Source organism: Pinus tabuliformis, chromosome 6, assembly GCF_031772625.1.
Source record: "Pinus tabuliformis cultivar Carrire ecotype Pingquan chromosome 6, CPIR1, whole genome shotgun sequence".
NCBI classification, from domain to species: Eukaryota; Viridiplantae; Streptophyta; class Pinopsida; order Pinales; family Pinaceae; genus Pinus; species Pinus tabuliformis.
This window is the reverse complement of record NC_142292.1, coordinates 1,143,186,408-1,143,194,114: the sequence shown is the minus strand read 5'-3', so window position 1 is coordinate 1,143,194,114 and position 7,707 is coordinate 1,143,186,408.

Below are 7,707 nucleotides of genomic sequence, written 5' to 3'. Positions count from 1 at the left end.
AACTGATTGGAAGTGCTGTTGTTTGATGACCTTGTTCTTTTAGGGGTAAGAACAACATGTTTAGGGACTGAGGATCCCTGTAATTATCGACATTTCATGCTCCATGACGCGAGGCACAAAAATGTCTATAACAGTTGCCCCCTAAAGGATGAGGCCGTTTATCGGGTGAAATGCTTTATCTAGAGGATCCGAAGTTCGTTCCAGTGCTGAGGAGAGTGCCCTGTAATGCAATACAATACAATACATTATTTTTCATTCTATTTTCATGATCTAGCTGAGGCGGGCATTCCCATGCTCAGCTTTTATAAACACATTTTGGTACATATGACAGACGATCGTCTGAAGGTAGACTGATAATTTTCTGCTGAAATTATCATCCTTTGAATAGGATGATCATCTGCTGCAATGATGTACATGGCAAATGCTTTTATATTTCCTGAATATATATCGTAGCCCGGATGGATGAAACTCGATCCGGGGTCTTCAAACTCGTTCGATCTTCACTCTAAGTACAAGTCGATCCATGTGAGAATTTCGCTGAAGTCGAACATGGAAAGACATCGCTTGATTACCGGTCAATAATGAAAACCGTTAACAAGCGCGAGAGGAATCACCAATAATGACGATGACCCTCAAGGTACTACAGTACAATTCACGTGGCGTGAATAAAGGACTTGGCGTCGAACGCCACGCAAAATCTTCTGGTCGAAGGTCATTGATGTATACCTGTCGCCGGAAGTGAGAAACTTGCCATTGAGGCATGCAAGCTTCAAAGTACTGATGGGGGTGTTCCTAGATCAACTTCTTGGATAATGAGCTGAAGTCGACAAGAAGCGATCTATCAAAGGAGGGCCTTAATGAATCCCACATCAATGACACGGAACGGAGCTAATGATTTTAGTGGAGGTGAAAACAAACTGTGACATATGATTCAGGGTGGCGATCATGAATGGATGAAGGATAATGTATGGCAGTGGATGGGACACGGTTGACACTTTCAGAATGACCCCTCTTGAACATATAACGACACTGATGCGATGGATCGGTAGCATTACCCCAAACGTGGATGGTTTGGTGAGGACCATGGCGGTGAGACCGGTGAATGAAACAACCCAACCCGATGTGGAACGGAGGAAAAGTGTCATGTTCAAGAGTGACTTGCTACCATTAAACTTTGATGTTCTTCCAATTTTTCCCCAGTCATTTCTGACCAGTACCTCTTTATTTTTGTCAAGCTTGAGGAGGATAACATATGCTTGTTCTATAACCTGCCCTTCGGGCAAGCCCATCGCTATGATTTAACGAGCCTAGCGATAGGGAAACTCGTTCTCGTCTAAAGACAAGTTTGTCGCTATTTAATCATTTTAACGAGTCTAACGACAAGGAAAACTCGGTCCTTTTCATTTTTAGAGAGTCTGAAAAGGTACAGAAAGTTAACTCCATAATTCCTTTTTCGTCAGCTAATCCCTTAAGTCCGAAAAAGTATAAAACAATACAGAAGGGATGGCTGTTCGGTACTTTTAACGAGCCGAACAAGACAAGCGCTCGATCCTTTTGTGCAATAATCCCTCAGGTCCAAAAAGATTAAAATTTAGAGGAGGGATAGCGTTCCGGTCATTTAGCGAGCTGGAAGGCCAAAACTCGGCAAACTTTTCATATTTTACGAGTCAGTGAAAAGAGCTGAAAGAAGACTCGTCTTTTGAGGAACGAGTGATAAACAGGGATAGCTACAGATTCCAGGTACAGGTTGGAATTTTCCAATCACGGCAGTGTCACAAGGATGGCTAGGTGAAATCACTCTTCGCAGCTGTTTCTCAAAAGAGGTAAACACACAAATGGAAGTGAATGATCGGCCAAATGATGGTGGAGGTGATGGATGAAAACACGACCAAGGCTCTTATGGCTGATGAATTTACGATCTCAAAAGGTTATTTACCGGTTCATTTTTTCCATGAGCTTGAACTCTGGGGGAAACTTTTGCTCACACTTTTCTATTTTTTAACGAGCATAGATTCAGTCATAAAACTGCTCGAATTTTGTGTTTATTTTTTAACGAGCATGAACTATATGCTAAAACTGCTCGATATACCAGTCATAAAAAAGAACGCCCTCCGTAAGGACCAATTTTTATAGAGCTTATGCCTTACCACAGCTATGCTCCAATTTTGGCAAATTTTACTTTTGCCCCACAGGCTTCTTTCATGCAAGTTTGGAAATGGCTAATCTTAAAACCAGATAAATAACCGCCCCTAGCTTGCACTCCAGAAGGTTTGCATGCCCCCAGGTATAGGATAGAATTTCGAGGCCGCCCCTCCTCTCCCCTACTTCTGCTTTTCTTTGGGTGTTCACATTTACTTGTCATCTTGCCAATCTAATGCTAACGATACTTGTCTTCTCGTTATTTTAAGGGGTCTTACGCAGTACTCAGGCTTCCCGTCGGCCCACTTTTAACAAACAGCTATTTGTGACAATAGAAGAACACCACTCAAAGATAAAACATTGGCATTATTGAGGGAGGCTTGCCTCTTTCTTATTATTCCAAAGACGGTTCGATTTGCTGCCGCAGATCAATCTCTTTCTTCGGCGGTGTCTATCATTGGGTTGTCCAAAGATGGTTACCTTCTGTCAAAACAAAATAGTCCCCTTCCTTGTAGGCTGCCCCTGCTTATCCTTCAAAACATATGTTTCGATGGGCGAGGCTTGAATTCAAGGATGTTTACTATTTGTTGCAATAAGGAAATTCCCACTCGGGCATTGCCCACTTTTTTAGACAAAGGTGAATGACTCTTTGGTCAAACACATAACTTTAACAAAAGATTATTATTCTAGAACAACCCTACTTCCTTCGGACGGGGTACGGACTAGTCATATTCTTCTGCGGAAATTCTTCCTTATACCCGGGGTTTCTTCTGCCCGAAGCAGACCAGGGTGCATGCCCCCTGGGTCCTTGTCTTTCTTTCCGAATTACTCGCGCTCATCGGGAAGGAGGACCGGGGGTGGAGGCGAATCTTGAGTGAACAGACCATTTAGGAATGGTATTTGACTATTTGCGATGCGAGATCCCGGAAATGAAAGTTGGTCTACGAGCTTGACCACCCTTCCTTCGTGTGGAAAACACATTACTCTAAAGAGTGAGGAGACTATCGCTCCCATGCAATAAATATAGTCGCGTCCAAGGAGTAGGTTATAATCCAAGGGTCCTTGGACGACCATCACGTTCATCCTGACGGTCTTCCCTTTCAATGTAACAGGTACATCGGGGAGGATCCCTAATGGTCGACTGGTTCCTTTATCAAAACCTGAGAGATTTCTCAACTCAGGTAAAAGCGCTGGGGAACCCAGTGCTTTCCAAGCAACAGAGGAAAGGATAGTCACAGACGCCCCTTCATCAATGATAGTACCAGCCATAATCATTCTATAGATCTGGACAATGATTCTGAATGGTGTACTGGCTGGTAACCGGGGTCTGCCTAGTTGATTCCAATCAAAGGATACAACCAGGTTGCTTGGTGGTGGGACCGAATATACGGCCGGATATGACTCTGATGATGTTCCTTCCTGCGATAAAGGAATGGGCGCATTGCCCTGATGCTCATCGGAGTTGGTGCTGATGAAAAGAACCTGGATGGTGTCATCCTTATTCTCTTCAGTGAGGGTGTCGCATGAAGATGACTCTTCGGCGACAGTGTCATTTGAAGACGGGTCTTCAATGACGGAGTCATTGGACGATAGAACCTCCGAAGGAAGAACCGGGCCAACTGCCGTTTCGACCTTTAGACTTTCGTCTGGTCTAGATTCAATAGGTTCATTCTCAATGACCGACACTTCAGATGACCACTTAAGCGGGTCAACTGGATTTTCAACTATCGAGGGATTAGGCGCGAGTTTTCGGTATCCAGGAGGAAGTTGCAACGGTGAAACCGGGCGATCTTCCAAAACTCTCTTTGCCTCATCTAAGAATGGACATTTGTGGAGGGCATGATTGCCTTCACACAATAGACAGGGTGATCTTGGTCCCCTTCTTCGTCCTTCACTCTCGCTAGTTGACGGAATGCAATCAACATGACAACCAGAGGTTGATGCTACCGGATTGTGCAACCTTGGGGACCAGTCCCTTAGTATCCGGGGAATACAAGGACAATCACGATGGAAGTGGATCCCTTTGCAAATGACACATGGCGATTTAGGCCCGGTCGGTGCAGTGTGTGGGTTTTTGTCAGCTTTCTTCTGCTTGCCCCCAGTCGCCTTCGCCAGAGGCTCCTTCTGCTTCTTTTCTCTCTTCTTATTTTCTTTCTTCTCCTTGGGAGGCTGACTTTTGCCAGCTTTACCTTGCGAAGAAGAAGGATCAGAGGAAGTATCATAAGAAGTGGAAGGCTGGTGGGTAGTTCTAGATTGTTCTGACTATTGATTCGACTGCTCAGGATTAGTGGCGATCTGGACTACATTAGTTGAAAAGAGCCATACATGGAGGCCGATTGTCAATCCTGGAAGCGAAAATGTAGCCATATGAGGCGCACCAACATCTCCCCAAGAGGAGAAGGGATTAGGACTTCCGCCAAGGTTACTTCCTTGGTTGGTGGGCTCCATACTTTTCAACTCAAAGATCAACGTGGGAATAACAGGTGATTATGTTCCGCTTAAAATAAATTTTATTAACGACGCTTTTAGACACAAACTTGCTTTTTCATGTTTTAAGAGTCGAGAAAAAGCTAAAGATGACTCTAGTCGCCTTCGATGTATTAACGAGCCCGAAGTGACAAATGCTCGGTTGGACTTTTTCAGTTATAGAGTTTGAAAAAGGCCAAAAGAAACTGCTCTGGAGATCTAGGCAGAGGGTGTGCCAAACCTTTCGCGAAACCACAGAATACGTTTTACGGTACGGGTGGTCGATCTTCGTGAATGCTGTGTTCACTGCATCGCGATCAGTAGGGCGGCCGACACGGCTTCCTAAGGATAAAGGATAAAAGCCTATAGGGGTCTCCCAATATACGCGACGGTACGCGGGAGCTCAAGTCCGTGTTAGTGCCACCGACTCTCAGGAGGAATCACCCACCTTCGTAGAGATCGACAGTCACTATGTTTAACGACGCCGGAACACGTCTCTACCTAGACCTCTAGATGTTTGCGTTAAATTCCAAAGCGTTGTTATGTAAATTGAGTTTATTTTAATGTTGATCTTGCTTAACAGTTTTCCTTTCAGGTTCGCCACGAGATGTATATATACAACTTCCTATATGCAATCTAAGAATGAGAAGCAAATCTTTTCAATCTTTCAACTTTGAAAACCTTAATCTACTGAGGGAAAAGAAAGACACAACTTTTTCCACAGATCATAGAACACACACTAAAATGCACATTTTCCTAAATCGTCAAGCATACAGTCAAATGCAAAATGCACAATGCATGTATTTCTTTTCGTTATCCTTAATGTTGATGTAAGACAGAAAGGAAACTGTTGTATAATTTTGAATCTAATTTCAAGTAGAAATAAACAAGCTTGTCCACAATCAAAAAGACACCTTATGATAGACTTGTTTAAACACAGGAAATGTATAGATTCAAACCATAAAAATGAAGAGCAAACAAACTCAAACAGCCATGCACAGTAACAAAACTAACTCTTCAGATCACAAAGACACTTTTACAGTTCAGGATCTAAGAGGCCACAGCTATACTGGTTCGCTTTTCACAATGGGAAACTGTAACTGAAACAAGAAATACTGAAAGAACATTCACAGTTTCATCACACAACTGAGGCGGAATAATGTTAAGGAGAAGTGGTTAACAGCAAGTACAATGACCAGCAAGCAATCAGCAAAAAACAAGTGAAAACAGGGCTAAGACACAAAGGGAAAGCTGAGCAAGACAATGGCTAACTGGACCAGCGCAGGTTCTAGTCTGCCAGTTTGACTCTCAGCGCAGTTCCCGAAGGGAGCACCTGCGCTGTAATGCAGACTGCCTGTGGACAGCCTGCACTGACTCACGAGAGTTTCGTCTACAAAGAATTCCGGGTCATAAAAAGCTCAAAAATGCACTGTTTTTGCTGAAATAAAAAGCTATAGGTCAAGTACAGGCTAAGGGATGATCAAGAGGATGAAAAGCTATCACAAAGAGTAAAGAGTCCTTTGTAGATAAGCTCTTCAAATCTTGAATCTGCTCAGCAAATGAGCAAGAGTAGCAGACCCTCTACTTCGCTTTTGATATAGTCAAAAGCTTTTCGATTTGGTACTCTTTTCTTCAAGAAATGAATAGCAAAATACTACAAACACCAACAAGATACTAGGCTCCCCAGCGGAGTCGCCAGTTTGTTGTGGGGAAAAGTATCCGATGCGGATGACCCTATCCCTACTCTAAAGGTGACAGTCTTTAGCAACAACTGAAAGTAAAGCTTTGATGATTTCCTTTATGAAAGTACAGAGAGAAGGAAAAGAAGGTCAACCAACCTGGTGTCCTTCGCTTAGTCGATCCTTGTCCTCTCTCTTTGTCTCTTGTTCCCAGCTCCTTGCTCTCTTTGCCGGTCCAGCTACACACAGATCCTGCACAAAACAAGAGAGGAAACTACAAGATACATGTACTCATAACTGAAGCATGGATTAGGGTGAATCAAATATACATGTAAATACAATACATCAATGCAATACAAGTATATAGGAGAACATGCAAAACTTTATTGATAGAAGTAACAGGGTTCTGAGAAGGTTACAACCAATGATGGCTCCAATCCAGCAGCACCTCCCCAGCAGCAAGAACTCTCCTCTTCACCTCTAGTAAAACAATCACCCAATAGCTCTAACTGTAATCCAACAGCACCTCCTTGCTTAACACAAAATTCCAGCCCCCTTAGACCTCATAGAAGAGCTCTATATATAGGAGAGAAGAAGAGAGGATGAGTCAGCTTGAGGCTGGCATAGAGCTGACTAGTGTCCTCTCCCTCTTCAGTTAATCTTCAGTTCTTGAGTCCACTTGGAGATCCTTGCTTACACATGGTGATCAAGTACCTCTTACTCATCACAGGGCGAATCTCATGAACCAAGTGTCAGTTTGGAAGCTTCCTGGGCAGTTGACACCTTGCAGGATGACTGTGCCACTTGGCCAATCTCGCCCAGCGCAGGTAGCCTTCATTAATCTTGACTTCCAGCGCAGGTACAAGGAGGGACAGTTGCATTCCAGCACAGAAGCTCAGTGGAGCAGCTGACATGATCCAAAATAAGCCTGTTTTGAAGTGTTTTCAGGTGGAGAACTGATTGGAAGTGCTGTTGTTTGATGACCTTGTTCTTTTAGGGGTAAGAACAACATGTTTAGGGACTGAGGATCCCTGTAATTATCGACATTTCATGCTCCATGACGCGAGGCACAAAAATGTCTATAACAGGATCCCTTGGTTTATGGAAATTTCATGCTTAGAGTTGTAAGGCACAAAAATGTCTATAACAACCTTTGATTTCTTTTATTTGAAAAATTGGTTGAAATGATGATTTCTTCTGAAAATTTTTGCAGGGATAGCTTCTAGGATGCTTTGGCAAAGGAGACCAAGGCTGCACTTCAACATTTGAAGAATTTGAAATTTTGAGAATTTTTACAAAAATGAGATAATGACCTTTGTTTTCAAAAACAGAGTTTCTGAGAACAAGGTGAAAATTTAGCTGTACAATGATGAGAATTTTTGAAATAATGTTTAATGAAGGACATCCCTCTGGCCTGCTGGTC